Source organism: Bos taurus, chromosome X (genome assembly GCF_002263795.3).
Source record: "Bos taurus isolate L1 Dominette 01449 registration number 42190680 breed Hereford chromosome X, ARS-UCD2.0, whole genome shotgun sequence".
In the NCBI taxonomy this organism is placed as follows: Eukaryota; Metazoa; Chordata; class Mammalia; order Artiodactyla; family Bovidae; genus Bos; species Bos taurus.
Window position 1 is genome coordinate 120,489,734 of NC_037357.1, and position 23,877 is coordinate 120,513,610.

Here is a 23,877-nt window from a genome sequence, read left to right on the forward strand (position 1 = left end):
TAAATGCTAGAGAGGATCTGGAAAAAAGGGAACCCTCCTAGACTGTTGGTGGGAAGTGACTTGGTGTAGCCACCATGGAAAACAGTATGGAGTTTTCTTAAAAACTAAAAATAGAGCTACAGTATGATTCAGCAATCCCGCTCCTAGGCATTTATTCCAAAAAAGATGAAAACTGTAATTCAAAAAGATACATGCACCCCAATGTTCATAGCAGCACTACTTACAATAGCCAAGACATGGGAAAAACCCAAGTGCCCACCAGTAAAGTAAGTGAGAGAAAGATGAATATTATTTGCTATCACTTATATGGGGAGTCTAAAAAATACAACAATACAAAGCAGAAACAAAGTCATAAACATAGAAAACAAACTTATGGTTACCAAAGGGGAATGGGGAGTTTGGGATTAGCAGATATGTACTACTATACATTAAATAGATAAGCAACCAGGATTTACTATATACACAGGGAGCTATATTGAGCTATATTCAATGTCTTACAATAATTCACAGTTGGCAGTAATTTGAAATATGTGTGTGTGTCTGTGTATCTATGAATCACTTTTCTGTTTAGCTGAAACTAACCAAAATGTAAATCAACTACACTTCAGTTTTTTTTTTTTTTTTTAATTCATACATAGAAAAGAAAATGGTGTATGGTATTCTCTATACTAGGAGCTTCCTTTATGTAATGGTCTTGAAAACTGTGACTCACCAGAAATATTGATGATAAAAGCCACTCCAAGATGAATGAACGTACTGAGAATCACAGATACTTATACGAACTACTGCTTTTGAGAACAGTTCACTGACAGGAACTATCACCAGAATTTTTTGTTGACAAGAACCTTCCTTGAGAGCATAAAACGGCTTTGAACTCAGGAAACTCTAGGTCTGTGGCACTGTATGGCATCGTAACTTTTGTTAGTATCTTCCTTCATGCATAAGAAGATTTAATTTTATATTGGTGTATTAGCAGAGTTCACAGTAAGAAAGAATAATTTTCACTAAAACAACTTAGTATTGGAAGTCCCTAACATAGACCTTCTATTGTGGACTAACTGGTTATGGTACCCTTGCATTCTAACTCATAGTTTAGATCCCAGTTAAGACTGAAAACAGGGTTCTAAAAAGGTGGGTATGTCATGGACCTATAAAATGGGCTTGTCTTTGTCAATTTTTCTTAGTTTTTAAGGCTTTCATTGAAATGCATGTTTGACAGTAGAGTATATCAGTTGCATACTGATATTCAGCTAAATGTAAGGAGAGGCAATAGAATATGATAGCTGTAGTAAGAGACTTCGCTTTCATAAATATGGATATCACTAATGCCCATTCAATTGGAGCTGACAAATTTTTTGAACTTGGTGTATTCCCTAATCTCTAATAGAATGCATAGGGAAATAAGAATAACACAAGAATACTTCATCCATTTTTAGATTTCAATTAATATCCTCATATAATGCTTATATTTAAATAGAAGCCAGTGTATATTCTGGATTTACAAAGAAAAACATTTCTTATTGTTCATGTTATGTAGCTTGCAACCATAGGCAATCAAGTAATTATAATATTGTATCTGCTAAGATTCAGGGCAGACATTAAAGGCCATCCTTACAAAAATAACATCTCACATTCAAGTAATTGTCTATCATTGGAAAATCCCGTGTACACTTGAAACTGTGGTACACGTGGACCCTCTAGGCACCTCTCAGTCTATTTGGGAATGTGAGTAACCTAGATCTTCCCAGAGAGCTTTTATGTTTCTCATTTTTTACTTTTGTTTTTGTAATAATCTGCATTCCATTTTCATACCATATCAGAAAAAGTATATCTGAAAGTCAATGTAGTATTTGTATACTTTCTGGATTTCTGACTTCAGACACAATAGCCAAATAGTATATGGATTTGGCTATTAGATAGTCAAATAGCCAAAAAGTACAGGAAAGCAAAGGCCCAGATAATCACGATGGTGTGATCACTCACCTAGAGCCAGACATCCTGGAATACGAAGTCAAGTGGGCCTTAGGAAGCATCACCACGAACAAAGCTAGTGGAGCTGATGGAATTCCCAGTTGAGCTATTTCAAATCCTAAAAGATGATGCTGTGAAAGTGCTGTGCTAAATACGCCAGCAAATTTGGAAAACTCAGCAGTGGCCACAACACTGGAAAAGGTCAGTTTTCATTCCAATCCCTAAGAAAGGCAATGCCAAAGAATGCTCAAACTACCACACAATTGCACTCAGCTCAAAATTCTCCAAGCCAGGCTTCAACAGTACATGAACTGTGAACTTCCAGATGTTCAAGCTGGATTTAGAAAAGGCAGAGGAACCAGAGACCAAATGACCAACATCCATTGGATCATCGAAAAAGCAAGAGAGTTCCAGAAAAACATCTGCTTTATTGACTATGCCAAAGCTTTGACTGTGTGGATCACAAGAAACTGTGAAAAATTCTTAGAGAGATGGGAAAACCAGACCACCTTACCTGCCTCCTGAGAAATCTGTGTACAGGTCAGGAAGCAACCGTTAGAACTAGACATGGAACAACAGACTGGTTCCAAATCAGGAAAGGAGTACATGACGGCTGTATATTGTCACCCTGCTTATTTAACTTATATGCAGAGTACATCATGAGAAACGCTGGGCTGGATGAAGCACAAGCCTGGAGTCAAGATTGCCAGGAGAAATATCAGTAACCTCAGATACACAGATGACACCACCCTTATGGTAGAAAGTGAAGAAGAACTAAAGAACCTCTTGATGAAAGTGAAAGAGGAGAGTGAAAAAGTTGGCTTAAAACTCAACGTTCAGAAAACTAAGATCATGGCATATGGTCCCATCACTTCATGGCAAATAGATGGGGAAGCAATGGAAACAGTGACAGACTTTATTTTGGGGGCCTCCAGAATCACTGCAGATGGTGCCTGCATGAAATTAAAAGATGCTTGCACCTTGGAAGAAAAGTTATGACCAACCTAGACAGCATATTAAAAAGCAAAGACATTACTTTGCCAGCAAAGGTTCGTCTAGTCAAAGTTATGGTTTTTCCAGTCGTTGTGTATGAATGCGAGAGTTGGACTATAAAGAAAGGTGAGCACCAAAGAATTGATGCTTTTGAACTGTGGTGTTGGAGAAGAATCTTGAGAGTCCCTTGGATCCTTGCTAGGATCCTTGCTAGGAGATCCAACCAGTCCATCCTAAAGGAAATCAGTCCTGAATATTCAGTGGAAGGACTCATGCTGAGGCTGAAATTCCAATACTTTGGCCACCTGATATGAAGAACTGACTCGTTTGAAAAGACCCTGATGGTGGGAAATATTGAGGGTGGGAGGAGAAGGGGATGACAGAGGATGAGATGGTTGGATGGCATCACCGACTCAATGGACATGAGTTTGAGTAAACTCCAGGATTTGGTGATGGACAGGGAAGCCTGCCATGCTGTAGTCCATGGGGTTGCAAAGAGTCAGACATGACTGAGCGACTGAACTGAACTCAACTGATAGGAAAGTAAATTTGAGTTCTATTTCAAAAATGTGTCAACACCAACTACAATAGGCGGTGAACTCATCTTCTCATTTCTAAGCCTCTTGAGATGGCTTCCGTGTCTGAGATATGGACTTAAGGGTAAGGTGTAGAAGAATAAGGGGCCAAACTAGAAACAAAGCAGGGGGTGGGGGGTTGGGGAGAAGAAAGTGGAAATGAGCAGGGCAACTTAGGAACACTGATGAAAAGAAATGGGGGCTGGTAATCAAGTGGAGCTTTGTCTTCATTTTTACCACCTGCTTTTTCCCCTTCAGTCATCACTGCTTTTATTTTTGTCACTTTCAGATTTTATTGACACATACCAGACTTAAGTGATTTATGTGGAAATTCATGACCCTGTGGGTATCCATATTCTAGTGAGATCAACTGCAAAAGCAGGAAAAGGGAAGGAAGAAAAGGAAATTCCTAGCTGACATGGAAACAATGATTTTGTTGACACATCCCTGGTAAGCAAATTAATTATGTATGGGGAACTGGCTCTTAGGCATTTTGCTATCAAACATCCTATTTTCTTTTTAAAATTAAAATCCTTCACAAAAACCTTTTCTATAATTTTTCCTCCAGGTGAATTGAAATTGTAATGCTCTTAGCTGTCAGGAAATATTTTGGAATTTACCTGTATTTCTATAAAGTACACTTGATACATGAAAATAAAAGTAGATTACTGCATCTTCTTCTGTTCTTTTATATGAATTGTAAACATCTAGAGTTAGTATTTTTTATTTGGTTGATTCAAATTATTAACTCTCTCTTAAAACCACTATATTTTCTTGATTGGTCAAATATTACAGCAATATGAAGCATAACAACCAACCACAAATATCTTAATAGCATGTGATAATAAGCATTTTTTTGTCACATGTCTGAGGGTAGGCAATAGGTTGGCTGATATAATAACTGTTGTAATTTTTCTGGGGCAACTCTGTACCATATGTCTTTCATCTCCTTTCTGAGGTCTGCATGCTTACCTGGGCATGTTTTCTCATAATAGCAGAAGTGCAAGAGAGTAAGCTCAATTACAAGGCGCTTGTCAAGACTTTGCATGCGTAAATTCTGCTATCATTTCTTTGGCCGGAAGAAGTCATAGGGTCTAATGTAAAATAAAGGGTTAGGGAAAAAGACTTTAACAAAGGGAAGATGAAGTCATGTGAAAAGTGGCCTGGAATCAAAGAGGGAAGAAGAATTGGAGCCATTAATGTGATCTACCTTATGTTGTAAACTCAAATATCACATGTCTTCTCCATATACATACATAGGTATACATAAGGATAACACACACACACACACACACACACACACACACACACACAGTATCTTTCTTATGTAGAAATGTCATTTTTTTCAACTTTGAGAGGAAAGTAATTGGAAATGGAGGAAGACAGCAGCAGACAAACTAGCCACACAACCTGAATCAATTCTTGTGAACAGAGGATTTCCTTCCCTTCCCTTCTCTCTCACCCACACATGCCCACACACCTGTATTTGAAATTGTAGTGCATAAGAATAGGACATTTGAAAGTATTCAAGCAACCAAATAACCTTCTTAGATAAGACATTTTTCAGTAGTGTCTTTGAATATATCTGGCATATGGATAATCCTCCTTCTTTTTACCAAAAAAAAAAGATAAAATAAATTTCAGTTGTTTCAGAAATGGCATTGGAAAATTGCTTTGAATAAATCAGCACCATAGAGGGAAAAAAGCCCACATGCTAAGTAGGCATTTCTTTCTCAGAATCAATGTATTGTGAAGAGATAAGTGAATGCTGCTAAGGAAATCTCTACCCAGCCTTTCTCAGTTACCTGAGTCACTCTTTAACATTGCCAGTGTGACACTTCCAATTTTTCAGAGCTCAGATAAATCACCAAACCTCCCAGAACTATGGGTATCATACCGTGTTCTGCAACGCTGCCAAATCTCACTGCCCTTCCCAGCCCAATCACAGAAGGCAGGAGTTACTCATCAGGCCATTTTCTCTCCTTCAGCCTTGACCTTCAGTCATTGTGTATCTATTCTCTCAGTGCATCCCTTGTGCATTCCAGCCCCTTTCTCAGGCTTGGGTCCTCATTATCATTTCTTGCGCTATTGAAAACATTTCCTCAAGAGAACCTCTCCCCTCACCCTACTCATCTAATCAAATCTGTCCTGTATCCTATTCCTATAGTCTAATCAACCTCCTCCCCCCAAACACATAAATACAGGCAAGTTCAAAACTGTGTGCAGTTCTGCATAGCCTGGCTTTATTCTGGATCCTTCCTTTTCCCCCTAGTTAAATCTCCCAACCCCTCGTAACATACTCACAGTCTAAACTGACCAGTTCACACCAGTTTGCCTGGATTTTCCAGGTTTTAACAATGAAAGTCTTGTATCAGTTCCAGGCAAATCTGGATGGTTGGTCACTCAACCTCATAAATACACATGCCCTCCTATACCACATAATGTATTTGATAAATAGTTACTGAGAACGTAATATGTACCAGGCACTTTTCTGGATACTAAAGATACAGCAATGAACAAAAAGACAAGATCTTTTCTTGTAGGCCTCAAAGTTCTAATGTGAAGTGAAAGTCGCTCAGTTGTGTCCTACTCTTTGTGAACCCATGGACTATACAGTCCATGGAATTCTCCAGGCCAGAATACCGGAGTGGGTAGCTGTTCCCTTCTCCAGCAGATCTTCCCAACCCAGGGATTGAACCCAGATCTCCCACATTGCAGGTGGGTATTTTACCAGCTGAGCCACCAGGGAAGCCCAAAGTTCTAATAGGATGTTACGTAAATAAATGAGAGAAAGAGACAGAGAGATGGATATACTGTCACGTGCATTTGTCTCCTCTTAAGGTGATAGTCTATTCCAACTGAAACAGTCTATTCCTTTTTTTTTCCTCTCTCTCTCTCTGTGCCTCTCTCTCTCTCTCTGTATAACACATACACACACATATAAACATAAATATATATTTATTTCAGTGGTGTTATCTGCAGTGAAGAAAAATAAAAGAGAGAGTGAAGAAGTAGGTAGTGAGTAGGCAGTGTTTCTATATAAGAACAGGGCATTCTCTCTGATGGAAATTCTTCATATAATTCTACAATTAATAGCTTGCATATCTCCTCAAGTCCCCTAAAATAGTCAGTTCATTTCTTCTTATGTTCATTAATGTATTAATTAACCCCACAAGTTTTGTTGCAACTCCTGCTATCCACTAGACATGGTTTTAGCAACTGGTGAGGAAAGAGTGGGTGAAACTCACATACTCCCCGCTGTCATGGTTTTAATAGTTAGGTCAAAGAAGAAACCATGAACCAGCAATCATACAACTGCACTTATAGTGGTAAATTGTGCTCAGTACTAAGGCTTTCCAGGTGGCAGTAGTGGTAAAGAACCAGCCTGCCAATGCAGGAGACATAAGAGACACAGGTTCGATCCCTGGGTCGGGAAGATCCCCTGAAGGAGGGATGGCAACCCACTCCAATATTCCTGCCTGGAGAATCCCATGGACAAAGGAACCTGGTGGGCTACAGTCCATAGGGTCGCAAAGAGTCAGACACGACTGAAGCGACAGAACACACATGCAGGTACTCAGTACTAAGGAGGAACTGAATGGGAAACTCTGGGTATTTAACAGCAGGATTTAATTTTGATTCCGAAGTTAAGAATGCTTTCAGAATTGATATTTGAGTCCCAGAGGGAAAGCACTTTAGGCAGGGGGGAGAAGCACTTTTGATGCTTTGAGAAAAGGAAATAAAAGATAATTCTGAAGCAGAAAGCAAGCCCATGTATGTGGAGCACACTGAGTGACAGGAGTGGCAGGTGATAAATGCTCAGAAGATAGTGGAGGCTAGATCAGGGAAGTCCTTAGAGTGAAAAGAATCGTGGTCTTGCCCCTTGCATTGGAATCACTTAGACTTTTGTAAAATTCTGTTGCCTGCTTCCCCCCCTCCACCCCTTGGAGATTCTGGTTTGGGATGCAGATGAAGCATTAGGCTTTAAGAAGTTTCTTGATGATGAATATTTTTTCCCAAATGTAATCTTTTACCTGTTTCTTCAAATAAGAAAATACTTGACTCAAGTTTTTACTTACTGGAACTCTAAATATTTTTCCCAGGTTCAAACTCTGTCTTTTCTTGGATTATTTTCCTCCTTCCTCTGCTGAGGATAGCATCTTACTTCTTTCTGCCTTTTGATGTCTTCTTTAGATACAATTTTAAAGAGCATCAGAAACTAACACTCTAATGAACTTTGCGGACAGCTTAGAAGCACCTTTCTCACACATCAATCACCTTGTTTGTCTTTGCCTTGTTTCTATCCTTCTCTCTGCCCCTCAAAACCTTAGCACAGAAACTCAAATGTTGTAGATATTAGGTACAAATTTGTGAAATTGACCAGACTACCACCTTAAAAGGATACAAATGCACAAGACAGTACAGTATCTCTACATCTTGGATTTACATTCCTGAGAGTGAATAAGCTTACATTCAATCACATTACTTGGCTGGCTTTGAGATAAGCACAGGCAGAAGTAATTGTCATTTTTGATTTAGTGTTCTAAGCCAAGATGAAAAAAAGATGGTCTTCTGCAGGCTCTAAATTTGATCTTACTTTAATGGTTTTGTTTTCCATTATAACTTTTTAAAAGTTGGGAATAAACATGAATAAACAGAATAAGCTCTTATTTATTCATATTTTTCTGGTGACCCATACATCTAAATAGTGTTCATTTGCTTTGAATGTTCCTGGCGTCATTTTAGTTAGTGCCTCTGATCTTGTTAACGGCAGAATCCATTTTTATTTTTTAATCAAGAATTCTGTCTTTGATAGTGAGTTACTGAGAAAGAAATAGATGAAACCTGAACTATCCAGAGGGAATTTCCCTGGCCTGCTTTGGGAAGATAGCCTAACATCAGGCAGGGTTATTAATCATGCCTTTCTTTCCAGACATCAAATTCTTATTCTTGCTTCTATTGTTGAAGAAAAACAAAATCACTTAAGTGAAAACCCAAATATTTTATATCAGACATCCTTGTATGAAAACTAAATATGTATCATTGTCAGTAATCTGTATGCACACATGAAGAGAGGAAGGCAGAATAATATTTCTATTCTAAAACTGCTGTTTTGATGTGACTGTCTTTGATGGTAAATAGAACAAGAATAAACTCAAATTTTAAAAGTAAGGAAATATTTTATTTCACTGATTTCAAGAAGACCAAAAAGACATCTCCATGATCTCAATGACACCTTTAATGATCACATTTTTTCCAATATCTTTTTGCCATCCTTCCTGTTTCAAGGAGGTTCTCAGGCTAATTTGCCTCAAAACAGAAACATGGCTCCCACAGTTCCAAGCATCACAGCCAAACATGACAATGTCAAGAAAAACATCCCTTGGCCTTCTTTTGTCTCCTTTAAAAAAACAAGTAACACTTTCCCCAAAGTTGCATTCTCTTTGCCACTCAGAAGACTTCCTCTCACGATTTAATTGATCAGAATTATGCCACAAGTCCAAAGCAAAGAAAACGGTGCTGCCACTACAGAATCAGTCCAGTCAAGAGCCGTCTTTAGGGACTGGTTACCAAAACATATGGCCCTGTGAAGCAGAGTAGATAGATACTTGAAGAAAACTTAGAAAAATTAAGAGAATGAGAACATACGGAGGGAACCGACTAATATCTGTGCTAACTGGCATGGGGTTCAAGAGATAAGAACTACAGACCGTTATATTTCTTCTTTAAATCAGGAGATTTTTAACTTTCAAATAAAAATCTTTTGAAGGGCTACTCTAAAACCTGGTTGATTTCAAAATTTTAAAACTGTGATGAAAAACCTCTGTAAAAGAAAACCAACTTTCTCATTAGTTTGTTCATTTGTTATATTGAAAAATTAGAAACTGAGTCCTGACCTGGAGGATTTTAGGAAACCAAGACCTTAAAAAAAAAAACAAAACTATCAGTGGCCTCTGGGTTCATTTCTCTTCCTGTTTTTTGTTTTTGTCTCATTTTTTAATAGAAAGAAACCTGAGCCTTGTGAACATTTTTATGTTGTGTATGTCTGCTGTGTGAAACGTGATACTGATGTTAGGTTGAGAGACTGATGGCATTGTGTGGGTCAGAAGTGAGGATCAGAGTTTGAAGTTGGAATTTGGGTTAAGGAAGATAAGCTGTTACAGTTCTAGGAATTGATTCAAGCTGGAAAAATGAGAGTCTAACATTGGGAGATAGGGAGAGATGACTTTAATTGAATTGTGGAGCTGCAGGAGGCTAGCAATACCCAGATTTGACAGTTTACTTCTAAGAGACTATTTTGAAATAGACTGATCACTCCAGAAAACACTGGGGTTGAAAAAGCCCTGCTTTCATGCCCAGAGTAACACATAGTGAGGAGAGGCTTATTGTACCTATTTGCACAAGAAATCCCAAATAACTGTGATGTCTTAGCCTCTCAAGAAGTTAAACACACTGCCCAAATTCCCTTTGCTGAAAGTATATTTAGGATTTTTTACCAATGTTTATAAATATTTTTTCTCTTACTGTTCTTGTTCAGTTTTGCTATTAAGGTTGTATGAGCCACAGAAAGGATATAATTAGTTTTCTCTCATTTTTGTTCTTTAAAACTTTTGTATAAGATAGGGCTTGTAACATTTCCTGAATATTCAGTAAAGATTTGCCTGCAGAATCATCTTGCCTTGTTATCATTTATGAAATGGAAATTGGTATTTTTATTTTTTTTCCCCTATGGTTCACTTTCTTCAAACGTTACTGGTATTTGACCATTTTCTATTTATTCTTGAGTTACTTTTGGTATTTATAGTTTGTAGATTATTTATCCATTTCATTTAATTTTTCAAAGATATTGAGAGTATTCTTTACATCAGTATAAGTTTTAGAATGTTTGTCAGTTTATACAAGCCTAATTGTTTCTCCAAAGATAAGATAATGAGCCTTAACATAATTGTTGAATAATATAAAACTGTACAGTTAGCTGAAAGATGAGTCAACATGGGTATATTTTGAGAATCATTCTTAGTATGGTAGATTTTACAGGAGCAAGTGTCAATAATGCTACTGAGTGAGATTGAAGCATGTCATTATTTGGAAAATGGTTTAATACGTGGCAGAAATTTGTGGGTAGAGTAATAATTCACTCTAGCTTACTTCATTTCTTGTAACCCAAAGGGTGAATTGCAACGGAAATCCATTTAAATCGGAATCTCCATGCATTGAAAGAGAGAAGCATTTAAATAGTAATGTGGTACAAGGGAGGTTTGTTCCGAAGGTGATTTCCATGAGAGCGAGGAATTTGTCTTTTCTTATTTCCTGTTTTCTTTACAGAGATTAAAACAGTACCTGACACATAGTAGGTGCTCAGTGACAAATATTTGAATGAAGGAAAAATGGAAAATCTAATTTAGTTCTTGTTACAAGTCTGTGACTATAAAAACAAATAATTGCTGTCTACTTACACTATATCAGAAATCATTCTATGTCTTTACATATGTTAATTTATCTAAATCCTTATGAAATAGCAAATTGTATATAATGGCTACAATTATTATATGTTTATGGCAGTTCTGTACCTTGTTGATTACTGTGAGCTTGTTATATATTTTGAAATCAGAAAGTGTGATGCTTCCATCTTTGTTTTACTTTCCCAAGATTGACTTGGCTGTTTGTGCTCTTTTATGGTTCTATATGAATTTTAGATTTTTTTTATTTTTATGAAAAACAACATTGGAGTTTTTATGGAGATTGCACTGAATATGTAGATCACTTCAGATAGTATGTATTTAAACACTATTAAGTCTTCCAACCTATGGATATGAAGATGCCATTCCATTTGTTTCCATCTTCTTTCATCAAATTACTTTGTAGTTTTCAGTATACAAGTCTTTCAACTCTTTAATCAAATATATTCCTAAGTATTTTCTTATTTTTGGTGCTATTGTTTTGGGGATTATTTTCCTAATTTCCTTTGCAGCTAGTTTGTAGTCAGTATAACTGATTTTTGCATTTTGATTTTGTACCCTGCACCTTTACTGAATTTTTTTTTAGTAGTAATAATTTTTATATGAAATCTTTACGATTTTCAATATATAAGATGTTTGTCTACAAACAGTGACAGTTTTACTTCTTCCTTTCTGATTCAGATACCTTTTATTTCTTTTTCTTGCTCAATTACTCTGGCTAGGATGTTCACTACTATGTTAAATAAAAGTGGTGTAAGTACACATCATTGTCTTGTGTGCAATCTTAGAGGGAAAGCTTTCAGGTTTTCACAGTTGAATGTGATGCTAGCTGTGGGCTTTTCATGTATGACCTTCATTATGTTGAGGAATTTTCCCTCCTTTCCTAATTTTTTGAGAGTTTTTGTTATGACAGGGCTCCTTATTTTGTCAAACACTTGTTTTATTGCATCTATTGAGATGATATTATGATTTTAATCCTTTGTTCTGTTAACATGATGTGTCACATTAATTGGTTTTCATATTTTGAACCATACTTACATCCATGAGGCAAATCCCTCTTGGTTACATTGTATAATCCTTTTTTTTTTTTAAACTTTACATAATTGTATTAGTTTTGCCAAATATCAAAATGAATCCGCCACAGGTATACATGTATAATCCTTTTAATGTGCTGTTGGACTCACTTTGTATTTTATTGAGGATTTTTGCAACTATATTCACCAGGGTTATTTTCTTATAGTTTTGCTTTTCATGGTGTCTTTGTCTGGCTTTAGTTTCAGGGTAGTGCTGGATTCATAAAATGAGTTTGGAATTATGTCTTCCCTCCTTTTGAATTTTTGGGAAACATTTGAAAAGGGATTGGTATTAATTCTTTTTTAAATGTTTGGTAGAATTCACCAGTGAAGTCATTTGATCTGTGTCTGTCACAAAAAGATAAATAGTGTGTTATTCCACATGTATTAGGTACTTAGAGTAGTCAGAATCATAGAAATATCAAGTGGAATGGTGGTTGCCAGAGACTGGGGGAGAGGAAGATGGGAAGTTGTTGTTTAGTGGGTATAGAGTTTTAGTTTTGCAAGGTTAAAAGATTGGTTGCACAAAAATGTGAATATTCTTAATACTACTAAACTATACAACTTAAACCTAATTCATATTTTGTTATGTGTATTGTACCACAGTTGATTTTTTTAAATGTATATAAATCTGCTACTTAGAGGTAGGTCACATTTCTTTGCAAATTTTTATAGTCTGATGATTAAAAAACAAAGGAGTTAAGCATTATTACTTCTAACAAGACTAATTTTAGATATGAAAATTAGTTTGAATATGGATTAGAATTCTCCTGTCTTTATTTTAACTATGAATTCAGCCTTAATAAACTTGTCCAGTGATACTTCAAGGCCCAAGTTAATTACTGTTTTCTCCGACATCTATCGCAGAAGAATTCCTTTTTTGGAGTAGAATCTTGTGTATATTTCTAGACTAATCCACTTAGTTGTACATACATCTGCCTCTAGAGTTTAATATCAAGGCTTATCCTTTAAATAACTTTGTTTCCTTGGTTCTTACTATTATGCCAGGCACAGAGCTGGCAGGTAATAAGAGTTTGCTGAATTCATTGAGCAAATATTTGTTAAACCCTTAACATGAACAAGGACCAAGATAGATGCATTTTTAATGTTGCCTTTATTTAGTAATGGTCAAAACTTTGCACAGAAAATAATCTAAGTCTTAGCCACAGTGTTAGTATTGACCAACTAGGGTTAATATGTTTTATTCAAAAGATGTGCGGTATTTAGTAGAAGACAGACATAAAGATTTAGCTGATGAGAGTAGAATATATAATTTTGGATTTCAGGCCTATGAAAGACAGAGGTACATGTTGTAGACACAAACTTTCTTCCTGATGTCTTTGTATATATGCCATACTTGGGAGTGACATTTCTTAAAATTATACCTGCTTTTTCTTCCTTAAAATGCTTCTGTAATTTGATTGTCAATGATCGTTAACTAAGTATAGCTACTGAGGGTAGCTGTATGAGAATGAGAAGAATAATGAAGTTATTTTCTATAAACCAGTTAGTATTAGCAATTACCATAAACTCTAATGTACATTTAAGAAACTGTTACAAATAGGCACATGTCAGTATTTTTATGCTGAATTTAAATCCAAGAATTCTTAGTAATCCTATGTTCTCTTATGTCACTATCTATATTATGGTAATGGAATGTGCATTTTATTGATTATAGAAGATGAAGTGACACCAACATTTCTTAAGTTCACGTATTTGGAAAAAACATTCAATTTTTTAAGAAATCCAATTCTTAGTGTTATTTCTTAATTAAAAAACTGTAAGCCTTCTGTTTAAAATAAAGATTATGGCCAAGAAGAGCCCATGTCAGGGTTAAATGAAACAGAGACTAATTAGCTGATACAATTCAGAATTATGAAATTATCCTCTGTTTTACAAGCTAAAACAAAAAGCTAGGGAGTTTTCTGGGTGATCATAAACACTGAATTTATGCTAAGAGAGACATACATAAAATCTAATGGGTCCCTATTTGGAGAATCTTAGTAGAACCCCTATAATGACCCTTGACTAATTTGAATATACATAGTAAGAAGTAGTCATGAGAATCCTCTGTCCTTTTCAGTAGTGGATTAATTATTCTATGACATGTTTTGATTTAAGCTCTCAACTGTATTCAGAACCACGACAGAACTGGGAATTGTCTATGATAATTTCATTGAATATGTAAGAGGTGAAAAAACTGCTTAGTAGCCTTTCTAAAACATTATGAAATTCCTTAACTGTAGCTTTATGAAGCTAACTGATGGTATATATGGTCAAGGGTTTTCTAATCAAACCCAGAAAAAATGTGAAAAAGACATATGATTATGTTAGGAGAATTGCACTGTGTTGATTAAAAACATTAAGCAGCTAGGATTACTTTAATGGCAGAAGGTGAGTAATTTGAAAGGAAATGTAAGAAATATCCATGAATCTATAATCAGACAGTATGTTCTTTCCATACCACCACGAACAAATTTGGGACGAGAGTAGTGGCTAGATTTGTAAACTCAGACACTAGTGCCTATGATCACTAGATTCTTTTTCCAAAACTACAATGGATAGGTTATGTAGAACTATGATCTTTATGGTACTCCTTCCATACCTAAGGAAGAGCTGAAGGCTACCTGCACTCTACTTAAGACCTATTAAGAATGTTGCTACAGTTTAAGTTTCAGGTGGGTGGGGACTTTATTTTCTCTGCTGCTACGTCTCCAGTGGGCTTCCTAGGTGGCTCAACAGTAAAGAATCCACCTGCCAATGCAGGAGATGCCCGTTCAATCCTTGGGTTAGGAGGATTACTTGGAGAAGGAAATGACTTCTGACTAAAATATTCTTGTCTGGGAAATCTCATGAACAGACGAGCCTTGCAGGCTACAGTCCATGGGGTCATGAAAGAGTCGGACATGACATAGCAACTAAACAACAACAACAACATGTCTCCAGTACCTTGCACACTCCTGGACGTGTTCTTGATGCCCCATAATATTTGTTGAGTGAATTAATAAATTAATATGGACTCCTTATTAGAAATTCTTTCAAGGCAGGAATACAAACTGACTGGTCAACATTAGCCTGTGGGAATTCATTTTTTTTTAAATGGAGGCTAATTACTTTATAATATTGTGGTGGTTTTTGCCATACATTCACATGAATCAGCCATGGGTGTACATGTGTTCCCTATCCTGACTCTCCCTCCCCATCACATCGCTCAGGGTCATCCCAGTGCACCAACACTAAGCACCCTGCCTCATGCATCGCACCTGGACTGGTGATCTATTTCACATATGATAATAAACATGTTTCAATGCTATTCTCTCAAATCATCCCACCCTTGCCTTCTCCCACAGAGTCCAACAGTCTGTTCTTTATATCTGTGTCTCTTTTGCTGTCTCCCATATAGGGTCATTGTTACCATCTTTCTAAATTCCATATATATGCATTAATATACTGTATTGATGTTTTTCTTTCTGACTTACTTCACTCTGTATAATAGGCTCCAATTTCATCCACCTCATTAGAACTGATTCAAATGCACTCTTTTTAATAGCTGAGTAATATTCCATTGTGTATATGTACCACAACTTTATTATCCATTCGTCTGCCAATGGGCATCTAGGTTGCTTCCATGTCCTGGATATTGTAAACAGTGCTATGATGAACATTGGGGTACACATGTCTCTTTCAGTTCTGGTTTCCTCAGTGTGTATGCCCAGAAGTGGGATTGCTGGATCATATGGCAGTTCTATTTCCAGGTTTTAAGGAATCTCCACACTATTCTCCATAGTGGTTGTACTAGTTTGCATTCCCACCAACAGTGTAAGAGGGTTCCTTTTTCCCACACCCTCTCTAGAATTTATTGTTTATAGACTTTTTGATAGCAGCCATTCTGACTGGCATGAGATGTACCTCATTATGGTTTTGATTTGCATTTCTCTGATAATGAGTGATGTTGAGCATCTTTTCATGTGTTTGTTAGCCATCTGTATGTCTTCTTTGGAGAAATGTCTGTTTAGTTCTTTGGCCCAATTTTTGATTGGGTAGCTTATTTTTCTGGAATTGAGCTACAGGAGGTGCTTGTATATTTTTGAGATTAATTCCTTGTCAGTTGCTTCATTTGCTTTTATTTTCTCCCATTCTGAAGGCTGTCTTTTCACCATGCTTATAGTTTCTTTCATTGTGCAAAAGCTTTTAAGTTTAATTCAGTTCAGTTCAGTTCAGTTGCTCAGTCGTGTCCGACTCTTTGCGACCCCATGAATCGCAGCACGCCAGGCCTCCCTGTCCATCACCAACTCCCGGAGTTCACTCAGACTCACGTCCATCGAGTCAGTGATGCCATCCAGCCATCTCATCCTCTGTCGTCCCCTTCTCCTCCTTCCCCCAATCCCTCCCAGCATCAGAGTCTTTTCCAATGAGTCAACTCTTTGCATGAGGTGGCCAAAGTATTGGAGTTTCAGTTTTAGCATCATTCCTTCCAAAGAACACCCAGCGCTGATCTCCTTCAGAATGGACTGGTTGGATCTCCTTGCAGTCCAAGGGACTCTCAGGAGTCTTCTCCAACACCACAGTTCAAAAGCATCAATTCTTTGGTGTTCAGATTTATTCACAGTCCAACTAGGTCCCATTTATTTATTTTTGCTTTTATTTCCATTACTCTAGGAGGTGGGTCATAGAGGATCCTGCTGTGATTTATGTCAGAATGTTTTGCCTATGTTTTCCTCTAGGAGTTTTATAGTTTCTGGTCTTACGTTTAGATCTTTAATCCATTTTGAGTTTAATTTTTGTGTGTGGTGTTAGAAAGTGTTCTAGTTTCATTCTTTTACAAGTGGTTGACCAGTATTCCCAGCAACCCTTCTTAAAGAGATTGCCTTTTCTCCATTGTATAGTCTTGCCTCTTCTGTCAAAGATAAGGTGTCTTGTCTCCTCTGTCAAAGATAAGGTGTCCATAGGTGCATGGATTTATCTCTGGGCTTTCTATTTTGTTCCATTGATCTATGTTTCTGTCTTTGTGCCAGTACCACACTGTCTTGATGACTGTTGCTTTGTAATATAGCCTGAAGTCAGGCAGGGTGATTCCTCCAGTTCCATTCTTCTTTCTCAAGATTGCTTTGGCTATTCGAGGTTTTTGGTAATTCCATACAAATTGTGAAATTATTTGTTTTAATTCTCTGAAAAATACCATTGGTAGCTTGATAGGGATTGCACTGAATCTATAGATTGCTTAGGGTAGTATACTCATTTTCACTATGTTGATCCTTCAGATCCATGAACATGGTATATTTCTCCATCTATTTGTGTCATCTTTGATTTCTTTCATCATTGTTTTATAGTTTTCTATATATAGGTCTTTTGTTTCTTTAGGTAGATTTATTCTTAAGTATTTTATTCTTTTCATTGCAATGGTGAATGGAATTGTTTCCTTAATTTCTCTTTCTGTTTTCTCATTGTTAGTGTGTAAGAATGCAAGGGATTTCTATGTGTTAATTTTATATCCTGCTACTTTACTGTATTCATTGATTAGCTTGAGTAATTTTCTGGTGGGATTTTTAGGGTTTTCTATGTAGACGATCATGTCATCTGCAAACAGTCAGTGTTTTACTTCTTCTTTTCCAATCTGGACTCCTTTTATTTCTTTTTCTGTTCTGATTGCTGTGGCCAAAACTTCCAAAACTATGTTGAATAGCAGTGGTGAGAGGGGGCATCCTTGTCTTATTCCTGATGTTAGGGGAAATGCTTTCAGTTTTTTACCATTGAGAATAATGTTTGCTGTGGGTTTATCATACATGGCTTTTATTATATTGAGGTATGTTCCTTCTATTCCTGCTTTTTGGAGGGTTTTTATCATAAATGGATGTTGAATTTGTCAAAGGCTTTCTCTGCATCTATTGAGATAATCATGTGGTTTTAGCTTTTAATTTGTTAACGTGGAGTATCACATTGATTCATTTGTGAATATTGAAGAATCCTTGATCCCTGGGATAAAGCCCACTTGGTCATGATGTATGATCTTTTTAATATGTTGTTGGATTCTGTTTGCTAGAATTTTGTTAAGGATTTTTGCATCTATGTTCATCAGTGATATTGGCCTGTAATTTTCTTTTATTGTGGCATCTTTGTCTGGTTTTCGTATTAGGGTGATGATGGCTCCATAGAATGAGTTTGGAAGTTTACCTTCCTCTTCAAGTTTCTGGAAGAATTTGGGTAGGATAGGTGTTAGCTCTTCTCTAAATTTTTGGTAAAATTCAGCTGTGAAGCTGTCTGGTTCTGGGCTTGCTTGCTGGAAGATTTCTGATTACAGTTTTGACTTCTGTGCTTGATGTGTCTGTTAAGATTTTCTCTTTCTTCCTGGTTCAGTTTTGGAAAGTTATACTTTTTAAAGAATTTCTCCATTTCTTCCAAGTTGTCCATTTTATTGGCTATAGTTGCTGATAGTAGTATCTTATGATCTTTGCATTTCTGTGTTGTCTGTTGTGATATCTCCATTTTCATTTCTAATTTTGTTGATTTGATTCTTCTCCCTTTGTTTCTTGATGAGTCTGGCTAATGGCTTGTCAATTTTATTAATCTTCTCAAAGAACCCACTTTTAGCTTTGTTGATTTTTGCTATGGTCTCTTTTGTTTCTTCTGCATTTATTTCTTCCCTAATTTTAAAAATTTCTTTCCTTCTACTAACTCTGAGGCTTTTCATTTCTTCCTTTTCTACTTGCTTTGTGTAGAGTTAGGTTATTTATTTGATTTCTCTCCTGTTTCTTGAGGTAGGCTTGTATTGCTATGAACCTTCCCCTTAGCACTGCTTTTACAGTGTCCCATAGGTTTTGGGTTGTTGCGTTTTCATTTTCATTTGTTTCTGCATATTTTCATTTCTTCTGTGATTTGTTGTTTATTCAGAAGCATGTTGTTTAGCCTCCATATTATTGTATTTTTAATAGTTTTTTTTCCCCTGTAGTTGACATCTAATCTTACTACATTGTGATCAGAAAAGATGCTTGGAATGATTTCATTTTTTTTGAATTTACCAAGACAATATTTATGGCCCAGGATGTGATCTATCCTGGAGAAGGTTCCGTGTACACTTGAGAAAAAGTTGAAATTCATTGCTTTAGGGTGAAATGTCCTATAGATATCATTTAGGTCTAACTGGTCAATTCTATCATTTAAAGTTTGTGTTTCCTTGCCAATTTTCTGTTTAGTTGATCTATCCATAGGTGTGAGTGGGGTATTAAAGTCTCCCACTATTATTGTGTTACTGTTAATTTCACCTTTCATATTTGTTAGCATTTGCCTTACATATTGTGGTGTTCCTATGTTGGGTGCATATATGTTTATAATTGTTATATCTTCTTCTTGGACTGATCCTTTGATCATTATGTAGTATCCTTCTTTGGTCTCTTTTCATGGCCTTTATTTCAAAGTCTATTTTATCTGATATGAGTATTGCTACTCCTCTTCTCTTTTGGTCTCCATTTGCGTGAAGTAACTTTTTTCATCCCTTCACTTTCAGTCTGTATGTGTCCCTAGGTTTGAGGTGGGTCTCTTGTAGACAGCATATATAGGGGTATTGTTTCTGTATCCATTCAGCCAGTCTTTGTCTTTTGGTTGGGGCATTCAACCCATTTACATTTAAGGTAATTATTGGTAAGTATGATCCCATTGCCATTAACTTGTTGTTTTGAGTTTGAGTTTATAAACCTTTTCTGTGTTTCCTGTCTAGAGAAGATCCTTTAGCATTTGTTGAAGAGCTGGTTTGGTGGTGCTGAATTCTCTGAGCTTTTGCTTGTCTGTAAAGCTTCTGATTTCTCCTTCATATTTGAATGAGATCCTTGCTGGGTACAGTAATCTGGGTTGTGGGTTGTTCTTTTTCATCACTTTAAGTATGTCCTGCCATTCCTTTCTGGCCTGAAGAGTTACTACTGAAAGATCAGCTGTTATCCTTATGGGGATCCCTTTGTGGGTTATTTGTTGTTTTTCCCTTGCTGCTTTTAATATCTGTTATTTATGTTTGATCTTCATTAATTTGATTAATATGTGTCTTGGGGTATTTCACCTTGGGTTTCTCCTGTTTGGGACTCTCTGGGTTTCTTGGGCTTGGGCGGCTATTTCCTTCCCCATTTTAGGGAAGTTTTCAACTATTATCTCCTCAGGTATTTTCTCATGTCCTTTCTTTTTGTCTTCTTCTTCTGGGACTCCTATGATTTGAATGTTGTGGCATTTAACATTGTCCCAGAGATCTCTGGGGTTGTCCTCATTTCTTTTAATTCTTTTTTCCTCTCTGCTTCATTTATTTCCACTATTTTATCTTCTGCCTCACTTATCCTATCTTCTGCCTCAGTTATTCTACTGTTTGTTCCCTCCAGAGTGCTTTTGATCTCATTTATTACAGTATTCATTATTGATTGATTTTTTATTTCTTCTAGTCCTTGTTAAACTTTTCTTTCATCTTCTCAATCCTTGTCTCCAGTCTGTTTATCTGTAACTCCATTTTGTTTTCAAATTTTGGATCATTTTTACTATCATTATTCTGGATTCTTTTTCAGTTAGACTCCCTACCTCCTCCTCTTTGGTTTGGTTTGTTGGGCTTTTATCATGTTCCTTTACCTGCTGAATATTTCTCTGCCTTTTTATCTTGTTTAGATTGCTGTGTTTGGGGTGTCCTTTCTGTATGCTGGAAGTTTGTGGTTCCTCTTTATTGTGGAGGTTCCTCCTTTTGGGTAGGGTTGGATGAGTGGCTTGTCAAGGTTTTTTTGGTTAGGGAAGCTTGTGTCGGTGTTCTGGTGGGTGGAGCTGGATCTCTTCTTTCTGGAGTACAATGAAGTGTCCAGTAGTGAGTTTTGAGGTGTCTATGGGTTTGATGTGACTTTTGGCTGCCTATATTTTTGTGCTCAGGGTTATGTTCCTGCTTTGTTGGAGAATTAGCTTGGTATGTCTTGCTTTGAACTTGTTGGCTCTTGGGTGGAGGTTGGTTTCAGTGTAGGTATGGAGGCTTTTGGATGAGCTTTTGTCGATCAATGGTCCCTGGAGTCAGGAGTTTTCTGGTGTTCTCAAGTTTTGGATTTAGGCCTCCTCTTCTGGCTTTCTGTCTTATTCTTATAGTAGCCTCAAGACTTCTCCATCCATACAGCACCGATGATAAAACATCGAGGTTAATGGTGAAAATATTCTCCACAGTGAGGGACACCCAGAGAGGTTCACAGAGTTACATGAGGAAGAGAAAAGGGAGGAAGGAGATAGTGGTGACCAGGAGGAGAAGGGGGGAATCAATAAGGGAGAGAGCAGTCTAGCCAGTAATCAAAAGGAGAGAGACCAATCTAGCCTGTGATCAGTACCCTAAGTTTTCTCCACAGCCTGGGATTCACAGAGTTAAGTAGAGAAGAGAAGGGGGAGGAAGGAGATAGAGGTGATCTGGGGAAGAAAAAGGAGAGTCAAAAGCGGGAGAGAGCAATCTAGCCAGTAATCATATTCCTAAGTAAAAATGGGTACTGAAGATTAGATTCTTAAAGGTACAGAATTGATAACAAATACCAAAAAGCAAAGATTAAAAGTCTAGAGTAGAGGTTAGACTTTCAAAAATACAATATTAAAAAAACAAAACAAAATTACAAGTTATGTATATAAAAAAATAAGAAATTTGCTTTAAAAATAGGGTCTTTTTTTCCCAAGATAATAGTAGATTTTTAAAATGAAACTTAAAATAGTAATAAAGAACTTAAAAATTAAAAAAATAAAAAATGATAATAGTAAAATATATCTAGGAATTTCTCTGGCGCTATTGAGGGCAGTGTGTGGTCAGTTCAGTTTAGATAGTTCCTTGTTCCACCTTATACTTCTCAAGGTCTATAGGTCCCTTCCTATGTAGCCAGTGCTAACTACAGGGTTTTAATCTGTTGCTCCTGTCACTTACAAAGCCCTTCCCTCTTCTTTATTTTGGCTTCCTCTGATTGCAAGTCTCTTCAGTACCTAACTTCCGCCCTCACACAAGGGGGTGAAGGTGGTCATTTATTTAGGCTCACTTGTTCAATTGTGCTGCGGGGAGGGATGAACACTGCAAACAAATATCACTGGCATGTGTGGGGAGTGCTCACAGTGACTGGACTGTACTGGGTTGACCTCGCTCATGGTGTGTGTGCTTTCTCGATCTACACTGCTCAGGTTCCAGTTTGTTCTGCTGGGAAACTAAGGCAGGCCCTGGGTTGCGTGCACTTCCCAGATCTACGCTGCTCAGGTTCAGGTTCTTGGGTACTCCACAAAGGCACAGACTCGGTTGGACCTGCATTTTGTGCCCTACCCAGATCCAAGCAGCTAAGGCGACCAGGTGCTTGGCGAGTACACTCTCCCCAGGTACAGTGCATCTTATCACCTCCTTAGTCCCAGCCGCTCGGTTTCCTGGGTGCACAGCGGGAGTGCCGTCTCAGGTGTGCTGTGGGTCTCCTCTGGAGAGCTGATCTCTGGCTGTAACCCTCCCGGCGGATGTCAACCATCCAGGATCCCAGGTAGACTTAGTTAGCAACTGGAAGCCTGCTTGCATTTTGCTAGGGGATGCCATCTCTGGGGCCGAATTTGCCCCTTTCTGGCTCGGGCTGCCGCCTGCCTGCCTTCCTGCCTCCGGTGGGGGATGGGTCGGTCCACAGCTGGCTAGCTCTCCTCTGGTATTTGCTCAGTCCTTTGGAAAAGGAAATGACAACCTACTCCAGTATTGTTGCCTGGAGAATCCCATGGACAGAAGAGCCTGGCGGGCTACAGTCTACGGGGTTGAAAAGAGTCAGACACAACTGAGCGATTTCACTTTTCATTTTTGTTCTGTGAGCGGGCCTGGCAGTGCCTTAGGTTAGAGCTTTGCACAGGAAAGTTCTCTCTCTCTCCCCACCCCACCCCCCGCCTGTGGCTACCCTAGGGTTTGGGTTGCTATCTCAAGTTAGCTCCCTCAGATTGCTCTCAGGGCATTCAGGCCCAGTCCTGACCCTAAGCAGTGCAGCCCATGCCTCCCTGTTCTTCCCCCGCTTGCTGGTGGTGGACATGAATGTCTGGGCTACTTCTCCACTGGGAATTGTGGTTAGGCACATTATCTGTGGGTTTTATTTATTTATTTTTTTCCTGCCAGTTATTTTGCCCTCTGAGATTCCAAAACTCCCCACAGACCCGCCAGTGAGAGAGTTTCCTCTTTTAAGACTCCCTCCCCAGGATGGGTATCTGTACCTAACTCTTTTGTCTCTCTTTTTATCTTTTATTAAAGATATCTTTTGTCCTACCTCTTTTCAAAGACAATGGGCTGCCTTTCTGGGTGCCTGGTGTCCTCTGCCAGCGTTCAGAAGTTGTCTGGTGGTATTTGCTCAGCATTCAAATGATCTTTCAATGAATTTGTGGGGGAGAAAGTGATCTCCCTGTCCTATTCCTCTGCCCTCTTAGGACTGTCCCCGAGCCTGTGGGAATTCTGAGTGGGAGAATACAAAGTCATTTAGTATAACCTGAAAAAAATATAAGAGTGATAGGGCATCCTAGAGGTGCAAAATATACCAGGAAAAAGCATTTTAGAAAGATCTATTTGTTAGGTTGGTGTTCATGTAAATTGGTGACTAATAAGAAAAAGGCTTAAAAGTCTAACTTAAAAATTATGATTTTTTTTCTTTTGTACCTCTAACATGGGTTATGCTGTGTATCATCATCCCAAAGAGAGAATTCTGCTGCTTTCTGCATCTTTTTTCTGAAGTCAAAAAAGCAAGTCTGTGTATAAATTAAAATAAATCCATATCATGATCTTGGCATTAAAGGAATCTTATTGTATTTCTAGAAATGATGGCTGTTTGTTTGTGA